At 61.8% G+C, this 12,500-nt stretch overlaps 1 non-coding gene across 1 annotated transcript; it reads right to left on the bottom strand.

Moving 5' to 3' along the window:
- Nucleotides 1-1,071: 1,071 nt before the first annotated feature.
- On the bottom strand, nucleotides 1,072-2,886 carry LOC142793882 (small subunit ribosomal RNA). Its single transcript, XR_012891898.1, has one exon. It is a non-coding gene; the product is annotated as a small subunit ribosomal RNA (ribosomal RNA).
- Between the last annotated feature and the right edge of the window lie 9,614 nt (nucleotides 2,887-12,500).

The following is a 12,500-nucleotide window of genomic DNA, read 5'->3' as shown; positions in this document are numbered from 1 at the left end:
AAGTCGGTGCCAAGGACCACTTTCGGCGCCGGAGCCGCGTACGAGCCTACTCGAGGCGGAAGAACGAAGCCAGCAAGGGCCTGGCCGCAAGTGCGTTCAATTGTCGGGACGTCCAAGTCCCTCGTTCTTCCGTGCTTCCTCTTTCGGCAAGTCGTTGCGGCACCTTCCCAAAGCGCGCAGACCCGCTAATCGCGACGAGCGCGACGTGGCCGTGCCGCCTTTCCCTCGGCAGCAAGCAAAACGCCTGGCAACGTCGACGCTCCCCTAACCGCGATCTCGCACCGTGTTTCGTGTGGCGAATTCAAAAGCCGGCCGGCGCTGCTGCAACCATTACGGTCGGTACGCATACGCCGCGGAGGGCGGGACGGTCATCGGAGCGTGCGGTTCCTCCATCGAGTACTGCGCACCTCGGCCGTCGCATCGCCGTGCCATGACCGGCCGCGCGTCAACGCGAACCGGTGCCAGCGAGATCCCTCGCCTGCAAGAACCGACCGGCAGCCTCCGTCACCCGAGGACGCGGAGGCGCTTGCCGCGGACGGCGGGACGGTATGCACTGGTGCACAGCGGACCCGTCACATCGCCAGTTCCTTGACCGACCGCCGACGCTTGTGCCGTTCCTCTCGTACTTGGCAGTCGCCGCGCGATTGTCGGGTCTCGTTCTTGCACGCTCGAACGGTCGGGAGGGCACTCGGCTGGCGTTTCGGGAACGCGCAGCCTCGCCTTCTACCGACGTAACCACGACTCGCCGTTCGCGCTCCGCCGCTCCTGTTTACAGTACTAGGCGGTCCCGCAGCGGTCGGGTCGCGCATTTCGAGCGCTTCGAGCCACGGTGCAGTGGCGGGTCGAAAGCCGACCTATGAGTGCGTTGCGCCGTTTGTACCCGCGTCCGCCACCTGGCCGACCGTCCAAGGTCGCGGTGTTGGCGTCCGCTGGGCGCAACAATTTGTCACGGGGTGCCGCTCCACATTCAGGCAGCCCCGTGGGGAAAAGCCGACCCCGCGTCCAAACGGGGTCAGCGGCAGAAAGTGTCGGGCGCAGACGCAGCTGAGGCGCTCACCCTTCACAATCCGTTAATGATCCTTCCGCAGGTTCACCTACGGAAACCTTGTTACGACTTTTACTTCCTCTAAATGATCAAGTTTGGTCATCTTTCCAACAGACCGGCGCAACCGAAAGGCCGCGCCGGACATCGGTCCGAAGACCTCACTAAATCATTCAATCGGTAGTAGCGACGGGCGGTGTGTACAAAGGGCAGGGACGTAATCAACGCGAGCTTATGACTCGCGCTTACTGGGAATTCCTCGTTCAAGGGGAACAATTGCAAGCCCCTATCCCAATCACGAAAGAAGTTCCACGGGTTACCCAGTCTTTTCAGACAGGGATAAAGACACGCTGCTTCCTTCAGTGTAGCGCGCGTGCGGCCCCGGACATCTAAGGGCATCACAGACCTGTTATTGCTCTGTTTCGTGCGGCTAGGAGCCGCTTGTCCCTCTAAGAAGGTTGTAAGGTGCTGGGAACCCCGCACCTATTTAATAGGCTAGAGTCTCGTTCGTTATCGGAATTAACCAGACAAATCGCTCCACCAACTAAGAACGGCCATGCACCACCATCCACCGAATCAAGAAAGAGCTCTCAATCTGTCAATCCTCCCAGTGTCCGGGCCGGGTAAGTTTTCCCGTGTTGAGTCAAATTAAGCCGCAGGCTCCACTCCTGGTGGTGCCCTTCCGTCAATTCCTTTAAGTTTCAGCTTTGCAACCATACTTCCCCCGGAACCCAAATACTTTGGTTTCCCGGAAGCTGCCCGCCGAGTCATTTGAGTAACTCAGGCGGATCGCTGGTTGGCATCGTTTATGGTCAGAACTAGGGCGGTATCTGATCGCCTTCGAACCTCTGACTTTCGTTCTTGATCAATGAAAACATTCTTGGCAAATGCTTTCGCAGTAGTTCGTCTTGCGACGGTCCAAGAATTTCACCTCTAGCGCCGCAATACGAATGCCCCCGTCCGTCCCTCTTAATCATTACCTCGTATTCCAAAAACCAACAGAACAGAAACGAGGTCTTGTTCTATTATTCCATGCAAGTTTATTCAGGCGACTCGCCTGCGTTGAGCACTCTAATTTTTTCAAAGTAAAAGCACCGGCCATCTCGAGGCACACAATGAAGTGCACCAAGAAAGAACCGGCATGATGTTCAGTCCGAGCCGTCGCATCGGGTAGATGCACTACTCGTCTGGAACTGAGATCCAACTACGAGCTTTTTAACCGCAGCAGCTTTAGTATACGCTATTGGAGCTGGAATTACCGCGGCTGCTGGCACCAGACTTGCCCTCCAATTGATCCTCGTTAAAGGATTTAGAGTGTACTCATTTCAATTACGGGGCCTCAAAAGAGTCCCGTATTGTTATTTTTCGTCACTACCTCCCCGTGCCGGGAGTGGGTAATTTGCGCGCCTGCTGCCTTCCTTGGATGTGGTAGCCGTTTCTCAGGCTCCCTCTCCGGAATCGAACCCTGATTCTCCGTTACCCGTAACAACCATGGTAAGCAAGTAACCTACCATCGAAAGTTGATAAGGCAGACACTTGAAAGAAACGTCGCCGGCTCGTGGCCATGCGATCAGCACAAAGTTATCCAGAGTCACCACACAATACGGGCCGAAACCCGATCGATCTTGGTCTAATAAAAGCACCCGTTACCCAAAGGGCTCCAGGCTCACTGCATGTATTAGCTCTAGAATTGCCACAGTTATCCAAGTAGGAAGAAACGATCTAAGGAACCATAACTGATTTAATGAGCCATTCGCGGTTTCGCCTTATTTCGGCATGTACTTAGACATGCATGGCTTAATCTTTGAGACAAGCATATGATTACTGGCAGGATCAACCAGGTAATCGTTCGACTGCGCGTCCGTCCTCGCCCTCGGCGGGCCGGACGCAGTCTGTGTGCGGCGGAGGCCACCTTCAGGCGCCCCAACACGCTTATTTTGCACTCCGAGATGACGGCGTTCGAGCTCGCTACGGCACAACCTTCCCGAAAGACGAGTGGGAGCCGTGCGGCAAGAAGCACGTTCATGCTCGCTCTTTTTCGTTGCATCGACTCGGTCGCGCCGTGCGGGTTGCCCAAGCCCGCTGCACTGTCGGTGGACCGGCCGGAACTAGCAACGGAGCCGAGACTGCAAAGCCGCCAGACGACGGGTCACGCCCGCGTCTTCGGCGCTTTCGCATCTGAATCGCCCGAGGACGACACGGAACACACCTCGATATCGTGGTAAAACGGCACCGTCCGACAACCAGCCCCTAACGCATCAAGCGGATGAGGCTGCAGACGACTGCCGTGGATTCCCCTGGAGCAGACCCGAGGACACGCTTGACGAGGCCGAAGCCCGCCGCATATCAGACACCCGGTCGCTTTCGCGTACGCCGCTCACGAGAACCCCCACATAATAGCAGCGATAAGTACCCAGACCTCCTTGGGCCCTAATACGAGCGTACTCGAGAAAATTTCACCGCGGGTGTGCCCCGAAACGTGTGGCATGTTGAGCGTGCCACAAGTCTACGTCGCTCTCAAACCCGCCGAGGTCGTAGAATTTGCGACCCTACTCACGAAATTCCCACCGAGGATACGGCCGCAAACGTACCGCACCTTGGGTAGGCCACGAGTTTGTGCAACACTACGCTGACGGCACAGCACCGAGGTCGTGCGCGCACGCACGGGAAAATTCCGCCGCGGTTTCTGCCGAAAACGTGAGGCACCACGACTCTCCGCAAGTTCGCGTCGACTGCGAAAGACCGAAGTCGTGAACGACGTGTCCGCTACTCGCCGCCGACACGCTGGACACCAAACGTACAACGACTCGACGGCGTCGTAGAGGCCCACGACGCGGTTTTCCTTAACGACGTCTCGGCGTGGCACCGACAGGTTAGAACGGCCGACCAACGTTCCCTGTCCGCCGTTCGGCTCAGTCGAAGGGCTCGGCGACTTCGGCAACGCTGCGAAGCCGCACGGTGACGCACGCCATGTCCCCATTTTTTTTTTCTTTCTGCGTCTGCCGGGGTGCCCCTATAATAGCAGCGATAAGCACCCAGACCGCCGTGGGTCGCTCGCCCCGGCTGACGTGGTTTTTCGTACTCCTGCGGCGGTCGCCGTCAAGCACGTCCAAATACGCTACTTTCGTGGGCGCATTCACGCTCTTTCGCTTCGCCGGAGTGCCAGCACTCACTCTGCCAAAAACGGCGAACATCCGAGCGGCGGTTCCCACTTTTGCGTCGGCGTCGCAAACCCCGCCCCGGCAGACGAGGTTTGCCGTACTCGTGCGACGGTGGCCGGCGGGCACGTCGAAAGACGCCGATATCGTGCGCGAATTGGCGCACCTTGGCTTCACCGGAGTGCCGCCACTGACTCCTCCAAAAACGGCGAAGATCCGAGCGGCGCTTCCCACTTTCGCATCGGCGTCCCGAACTCCGCCCCGGCTGACGCGGTTTACCGTACTCGTGCGACGGTCGCCGGCGAGCACGTGGAAAGACGCCGATATCGTGCCCGAATCGGCTCCGTTCGGCTTCGCCGGAGTGCCAGCACTGGCTCGGCGAAAGACGACGAACATCCGAGCGACGGTTCTCACTATTGCGTACGCGTCGCAAACCCCGCCCCGGCAGACGCACTTTGCCGTACTCGTGCGACGGTCGCCGGCGAGCACGTAGAAAGACGCCGATATCGTGCCGGAATCGGCCCCGTTTGGCTTCGCCGGAGTGCCAGCACTCACTCGGCCACAAACGGCGAACATCCGAGCGGCGGTTCCCACTTAGCCGTCGGCGTCCCGAACTCCGCCCCGGCAGACGCGGTTGCCGAGCTCGTGCGACTAGCGACCGCGAAGCCGTCTCGCGACGCCGCTTTCGTGCGCGGCTCCCACTGCGACCTGGGTCACCCGAGGTCGACGAGCAAAAAAGAATGTCGAAAAAAATTTTTTTTTTTTTTGCGTCTGCCGGGGTGCCCCTATAATAGCAGCGATAAGCACCCAGACCGCCATGGGTCGCTCGCCCCGGCTGACGTGGTTTTTCGTTTTCCTGCGGTGGTCGTCGTCAAGCACGTCCAAACACGCCACTTTCGTGGGCGCATTCGCGCTCTTTCGCTTCGCCGGAGTGCCAGCACTCACTCTGCCAAAAACGGCGAACATCCGAGCGGCGGTTCCCACTTTTGCGTCGGCGTCGCAAACCCCGCCCCGGCAGACGAGGTTTGCCGTACTCGTGCGACGGTGGCCGGCGGGCACGTCGAAAGACGCCGATATCGTGCGCGAATCGGCGCACCTTGGCTTCACCGGAGTGCCGCCACTGACTCCTCCAAAAACGGCGAAGATCCGAGCGGCGCTTCCCACTTTCGCATCGGCGTCCCGAACTCCGCCCCGGCTGACGCGGTTTACCGTACTCGTGCGACGGTCGCCGGCGAGCACGTGGAAAGACGCCGATATCGTGCCCGAATCGGCTCCGTTCGGCTTCGCCGGATTGCCAGCACTGGCTCGGCGAAAGACGACGAACATCCGAGCGACGGTTCTCACTATTGCGTACGCGTCGCAAACCCCGCCCCGGCAGACGCACTTTGCCGTACTCGTGCGACGGTCGCCGGCGAGCACGTAGAAAGACGCCGATATCGTGCCGGAATCGGCCCCGTTTGGCTTCGCCGGAGTGCCAGCACTCACTCGGCCACAAACGGCGAACATCCGAGCGGCGGTTCCCACTTAGCCGTCGGCGTCCCGAACTCCGCCCCGGCAGACGCGGTTGCCGAGCTCGTGCGACTAGCGACCGCGAAGCCGTCTCGCGACGCCGCTTTCGTGCGCGGCTCCCACTGCGACCTGGGTCACCCGAGGTCGACGAGCAAAAAAGAATGTCGAAAAAAATTTTTTTTTTTTTTTGCGTCTGCCGGGGTGCCCCTATAATAGCAGCGATAAGCACCCAGACCGCCATGGGTCGCTCGCCCCGGCTGACGTGGTTTTTCGTTTTCCTGCGGTGGTCGTCGTCAAGCACGTCCAAACACGCCACTTTCGTGGGCGCATTCGCGCTCTTTCGCTTCGCCGGAGTGCCAGCACTCACTCTGCCAAAAACGGCGAACATCCTAGTGGCGGTTCCCACTTTTGCGTCGGCGTCGCCAACCCCGCCCCGGCATACGCGGTTTGCCGTACTCGTGCGGCGGTGGCCGGCGGGCACGTCGAAAGACACCGATATCGTGCGCGAGTCGATGCTTCTTGGTCTCGCAGGAGGGCCGCCACTCACTCCTGCAAAAACGGCGAAGATCCGAGCGGCGCTTCCCACTTTTTCGTCGGCGTCGCAAACCTCGCCCCGGCAGACGCGCTTTGCCGTACTCGTGCGACGGTCGCCGGCGAGCACGTCGAAATACGCCGATATCGTGCCCGAATCGGCCCCGTTTCGCTTCGCCGGAGTGCCAGCACTCGCTCGGCCAAAGACGACGAACATCCGAGCGACGGTTCCCACTATTGCGTACGCGTCGCGAACCCCGCCCCGGCAGACGCGGTTTGCCGTACTCGTGCGGCGGTGGCCGGCGGGCACGTCGAAAGACGCCGATATCGTGCACGAATTGGCGCTCCTTGGCTTCACCGGAGTGCCAGCACTCACTCGGCCAAAAACGGCGAACATCCGAGCAGCGGTACCCACTTAGCCGTCGGCATCCCGAACTCCGCGCCGGCTGACGCGGTTGCCGAGCTCGTGCGACTAGCGACCGCGAACGCGTCTCGCGACGCCGCTTTCGTGCGCGGCTCCCATTGCGACCTGGGTTACCCGAGCTCGACCAGCAAAAAAGAAGGTCGAAAATTTTTTTTTTTTTTCTGCGTCTGCCGGGGTGCCCCTATAATAGCAGCGATAAGCACCCAGACCGCCGTGTGTCGCTCGCCCCGGCTGACGTGGTTTTTCGTACTCCTGCAGCGGTCGCCGTCACGCACGTCCAAATACGCCACTTTCGTGGGCGCATTCGCGCTCTTTCGCGTCGCCGGAGTGCCAGCACTCACTCTGCCAAAAACGGCCAACATCCGAGCGGCGGTTCCCACTTTTGCGTCGGCGTCGTAAACCCCGCCCCGGCAGACGCGGTTTGCCCTACTCGTGCGACGGTCGCCGGCGAGCGCGTCGAAAGACGCCGATATCGTGCGCTAATTGGCGCTCCTTGGCTTCTCCGGAGTGCCGCCACTCACTCCTCCAAAAACGGCGAAGATCCGAGCGGCGTTCTCCACTTTCGCATCGGCGTCCCGAACTCCGCCCGGGCTGACGCGGTTTACCGTACTCGTGCGACGGTCGCCGGCGGGCACGTCGAAAGACGCCGATATCGTGCCGTAATCGGCCCCGTTTGGCTTCGCCCGTGTGCCAGCACTCACTCGGCCAAAAACGGCGAACATCCGAGCAGCGTTTCCCACTTTCGCATCGGCGTCCCGAAGCCCGCCCCGGCAGACGCGGTTTGCCCTACTCGAGCGACGGTCGCCGGCGATCACGTCGAAAGGCGCCGAATTCGTGCACGAATCGATGCTTCTTGGTCTCGCAGGAGGGCCGCCACTCACTCCTGCAAAAACGGCGAAGATCCGAGTTGCGCTTCCCACTTTTTCGTCGGCGTCCCGAACTACGCCCCGGCTGACGCGGTTTACCGTACTCGTGCGACGGTCGCCGGCGGGCACTTCAAAATACGCCGATTTCGTGGGCGCATTCACGCTGTTTCGCTTCCCCGGAGTGCCAACACTCACTCTGCCGAAAGCGGCGATCATCCGAGCGGCGGTTCCCACTTTTGCGTCGGCTTCGCAAACGGCGCCCCGGCAGACGCGCTCGTGCGACGTACTCGTGCGACGGTCGCCGGCGAGCACGTCGAAAGACGCCGATATCGTGCTCGAATCGACCCCGTTTCGCTTCGCCGGAGTGCTGCCAGTCACGGCGCAGAAAACGGCGAACAAGTGTTTTTTTTTTTTTTTTCCTAGAATTTGTGTTATAGAAGGCACATTTGATATCGGACGATAATTTTCAACTTTATCACGCGCACCGATTTTCGTGTAGAGGTTTGCAAGTTTATGGGAATTTCTCCACTTGGAATAATGCGATTTAGTAGTACTACGAGAACTTCATGGATGTACTCAAGGGTACGGGGCAAGTCAGTTACGTCAACACCTGCAGATTTTTTACACTTCAAACTGAAAATTGTTGGTTGTGAGTCCTCGTGTGATATTAAAGGCCGATTCGCTAACACATAGAACAAAGAAAGAAAGGAAGAAAAAACGCCCGCGCTCGCTCAAGAAACCTGGGTTCGCAACAAGTGGCAACAACAAGCAACCGAGCGAGTGCGCCAAAACCCGTGGCGGCCGAACAAACGCGAAGTCCCAACCGCGTCAGCCGGGGCGGCACGGGACAGGAAAAATCACTTCAGCCGGGGCGGCGGGGCACCGAATAAACCTCGTCACCTCGTCGCAGGATAAAAGAGGAAACAAAAAGTCTAAACAGCGTCTGCTGGAGCGAATGCGTAATAAAACAACAACAACAACAAAAAAAAAAACACCCGCGCTCAAGAAGTCTGCAATCACCACAAAAGGCGACTGTGACCGAGCAGCGTCAGCCGGGGCCGTGCGGAAACGGAAAAACCGCGACTACCGGGGCGTCGAGGCACCGAAAAATCCACTTCAGCCGCGGCGAAAAAAAAAACAAAAAGAAAGACGGAGGGGGGGGGGGGAACCACGTCTGCCGGGGCGAAGGAAAAAAAAAAAACGCGTCTGCCGGGGCGAGCCCGGGTGCGGCACCACCGGGAAAACTGTGGCAAACAGACATGGCGATCGAGTGAGTGGGCCGCCAGCCAGGCTCAGCCAAAAAGTGCAAAGTCCGAACTGCGTCAGCCGGGGCGGCAAAAACCACGTCAGCCGGGGCGGCGCAAAAAACCGCGTCTGCCGGGGCGGCACGAAACCGCGTCAGCCGGGGCGGCGCGAAAACTGCGTCAGCCGGGGCGAAAGAAAAAAAAAAAAACGCGTCTGCCGGGGCGAGCCCGGGTGCGGCACCACCGGGAAAACTGTGGCAAACAGACATGGCGATCGAGTGAGTGGGCCGCCAGCCAGGCACAGCCGAAAAGTGCAAAGTCCGAACCGTGTCAGCCGGGGCGGCAAAAAACCGCGTCAGCCGGGGCGGCGCAAAAAACCGCGTCTGCCGGGGCGGCACGAAACCGCGTCAGCCGGGGCGGCGCGAAAACTGCGTCAGCCGGGGCGAGCCCGGGTGCGGCACCACCGGGAAAACTGTGGCAAACAGACATGGCGATCGAGTGAGTGGGCCGCCAGCCAGGCTCAGCCAAAAAGTGCCAAGTCCGAACTGCGTCAGCCGGGGCGGCAAAAAACCGCGTCAGCCGGGGCGGCGCAAAAAACCGCGTCTGCCGGGGCGGCGCGAAAACCGCGTCTGCCGGGGCGGCGCGAAAACTGCGTCAGCCGGGGCGAAAGAAAAAAAAAAACGCGTCTGCCGGGGCGAGCCCAGGTGCGGCACCACCGGGAAAACTGTGGCAAACAGACATGGCGATCGAGTGAGTGGGCCGCCAGCAAGGCTCAGCCAAAAAGTGCTAAGTCCGAACTGCGTCAGCTGGGGCGGCAAAAAACCGCGTCTGCCGGGGCGGCACGAAACCGCGTCAGCCGGGGCGGCGCGAAAACCGCGTCTGCCGGGGCGGCACGAAACCGCGTCAGCCGGGGCGGCGCGAAAACTGCGTCAGCCGGGGCGAGCCCGGGTGCGGCACCACCGGGAAAACTGTGGCAAACAGACATGGCGATCGAGTGAGTGGGCCGCCAGCCAGGCACAGCCGAAAAGTGCTAAGTCCGAACTGCGTCAGCCGGGGCGGCAAAAACCGCGTCAGCCGGGGCGGCGCGAAAACCGCGTCTGCCGGGGCGGCACGAAACCGCGTCAGCCGGGGCGGCGCGAAAACTGCGTCAGCCGGGGCGAGCCCGGGTGCGGCACCACCGGGAAAACTGTGGCTAACAGACATGGCGATCGAGTGAGTGGGCCACCAGCCAGGCTCAGCCAAAAAGTGCTAAGTCCGAACTGCGTCAGCCGGGGCGGCAAAAACCGCGTCAGCCGGGGCGGCGCAAAAAACCGCGTCTGCCGGGGCGGCACGAAACCGCGTCAGCCGGGGCGGCGCGAAAACTGCGTCAGCCGGGGCGAAAGAAAAAAAAAAAAACGCGTCTGCCGGGGCGAGCCCGGGTGCGGCACCACCGGGAAAACTGTGGCAAACAGACATGGCGATCGAGTGAGTGGGCCGCCAGCCAGGCACAGCCGAAAAGTGCCAAGTCCGAACTGCGTCAGCCGGGGCGGCAAAAAACCGCGTCAGCCGGGGCGGCGCAAAAAACCGCGTCTGCCGGGGCGGCACGAAACCGCGTCAGCCGGGGCGGCGCGAAAACTGCGTCAGCCGGGGCGAGCCCGGGTGCGGCACCACCGGGAAAACTGTGGCAAACAGACATGGCGATCGAGTGAGTGGGCCGCCAGCCAGGCTCAGCCAAAAAGTGCCAAGTCCGAACTGCGTCAGCCGGGGCGGCGCAAAAAACCGCGTCTGCCGGGGCGGCGCGAAAACCGCGTCTGCCGGGGCGGCGCGAAAACTGCGTCAGCCGGGGCGAAAGAAAAAAAAAACGCGTCTGCCGGGGCGAGCCCGGGTGCGGCACCACCGGGAAAACTGTGGCAAACAGACATGGCGATCGAGTGAGTGGGCCGCCAGCAAGGCTCAGCCAAAAAGTGCCAAGTCCGAACTGCGTCAGCCGGGGCGGCAAAAAACCGCGTCTGCCGGGGCGGCACGAAACCGCGTCAGCCGGGGCGGCGCGAAAACCGCGTCTGCCGGGGCGGCACGAAACCGCGTCAGCCGGGGCGGCGCGAAAACTGCGTCAGCCGGGGCGAGCCCGGGTGCGGCACCACCGGGAAAACTGTGGCAAACAGACATGGCGATCGAGTGAGTGGGCCGCCAGCCAGGCACAGCCGAAAAGTGCTAAGTCCGAACTGCGTCAGCCGGGGCGGCAAAAACCGCGTCAGCCGGGGCGGCGCGAAAACCGCGTCTGCCGGGGCGGCACGAAACCGCGTCAGCCGGGGCGGCGCGAAAACTGCGTCAGCCGGGGCGAGCCCGGGTGCGGCACCACCGGGAAAACTGTGGCTAACAGACATGGCGATCGAGTGAGTGGGCCACCAGCCAGGCTCAGCCAAAAAGTGCTAAGTCCGAACTGCGTCAGCCGGGGCGGCAAAAACCGCGTCAGCCGGGGCGGCGCAAAAAACCGCGTCTGCCGGGGCGGCACGAAACCGCGTCAGCCGGGGCGGCGCGAAAACTGCGTCAGCCGGGGCGAAAGAAAAAAAAAAAACGCGTCTGCCGGGGCGAGCCCGGGTGCGGCACCACCGGGAAAACTGTGGCAAACAGACATGGCGATCGAGTGAGTGGGCCGCCAGCCAGGCACAGCCGAAAAGTGCCAAGTCCGAACTGCGTCAGCCGGGGCGGCAAAAAACCGCGTCAGCCGGGGCGGCGCAAAAAACCGCGTCTGCCGGGGCGGCACGAAACCGCGTCAGCCGGGGCGGCGCGAAAACTGCGTCAGCCGGGGCGAGCCCGGGTGCGGCACCACCGGGAAAACTGTGGCAAACAGACATGGCGATCGAGTGAGTGGGCCGCCAGCCAGGCTCAGCCAAAAAGTGCCAAGTCCGAACTGCGTCAGCCGGGGCGGCAAAAAACCGCGTCAGCCGGGGCGGCGCAAAAAACCGCGTCTGCCGGGGCGGCGCGAAAACCGCGTCTGCCGGGGCGGCGCGAAAACTGCGTCAGCCGGGGCGAAAGAAAAAAAAAAACGCGTCTGCCGGGGCGAGCCCGGGTGCGGCACCACCGGGAAAACTGTGGCAAACAGACATGGCGATCGAGTGAGTGGGCCGCCAGCAAGGCTCAGCCAAAAAGTGCTAAGTCCGAACTGCGTCAGCTGGGGCGGCAAAAAACCGCGTCTGCCGGGGCGGCACGAAACCGCGTCAGCCGGGGCGGCGCGAAAACCGCGTCTGCCGGGGCGGCACGAAACCGCGTCAGCCGGGGCGGCGCGAAAACTGCGTCAGCCGGGGCGAGCCCGGGTGCGGCACCACCGGGAAAACTGTGGCAAACAGACATGGCGATCGAGTGAGTGGGCCGCCAGCCAGGCACAGCCGAAAAGTGCTAAGTCCGAACTGCGTCAGCCGGGGCGGCAAAAACCGCGTCAGCCGGGGCGGCGCGAAAACCGCGTCTGCCGGGGCGGCACGAAACCGCGTCAGCCGGGGCGGCGCGAAAACTGCGTCAGCCGGGGCGAGCCCGGGTGCGGCACCACCGGGAAAACTGTGGCTAACAGACATGGCGATCGAGTGAGTGGGCCACCAGCCAGGCTCAGCCAAAAAGTGCTAAGTCCGAACTGCGTCAGCCGGGGCGGCAAAAACCGCGTCAGCCGGGGCGGCGCAAAAAACCGCGTCTGCCGGGGCGGCACGAAACCGCGTCAGCCGGGGCGGCGCGAAAACTGCGTCAGCCGGGGCGAAA

Source organism: Rhipicephalus microplus, unplaced genomic scaffold (genome assembly GCF_043290135.1).
Source record: "Rhipicephalus microplus isolate Deutch F79 unplaced genomic scaffold, USDA_Rmic scaffold_343, whole genome shotgun sequence".
Classification (NCBI taxonomy): Eukaryota; Metazoa; Arthropoda; class Arachnida; order Ixodida; family Ixodidae; genus Rhipicephalus; species Rhipicephalus microplus.
Note: the sequence above shows the minus strand (reverse complement) of the source record. Positions and strands in the feature narration are given on the sequence as shown.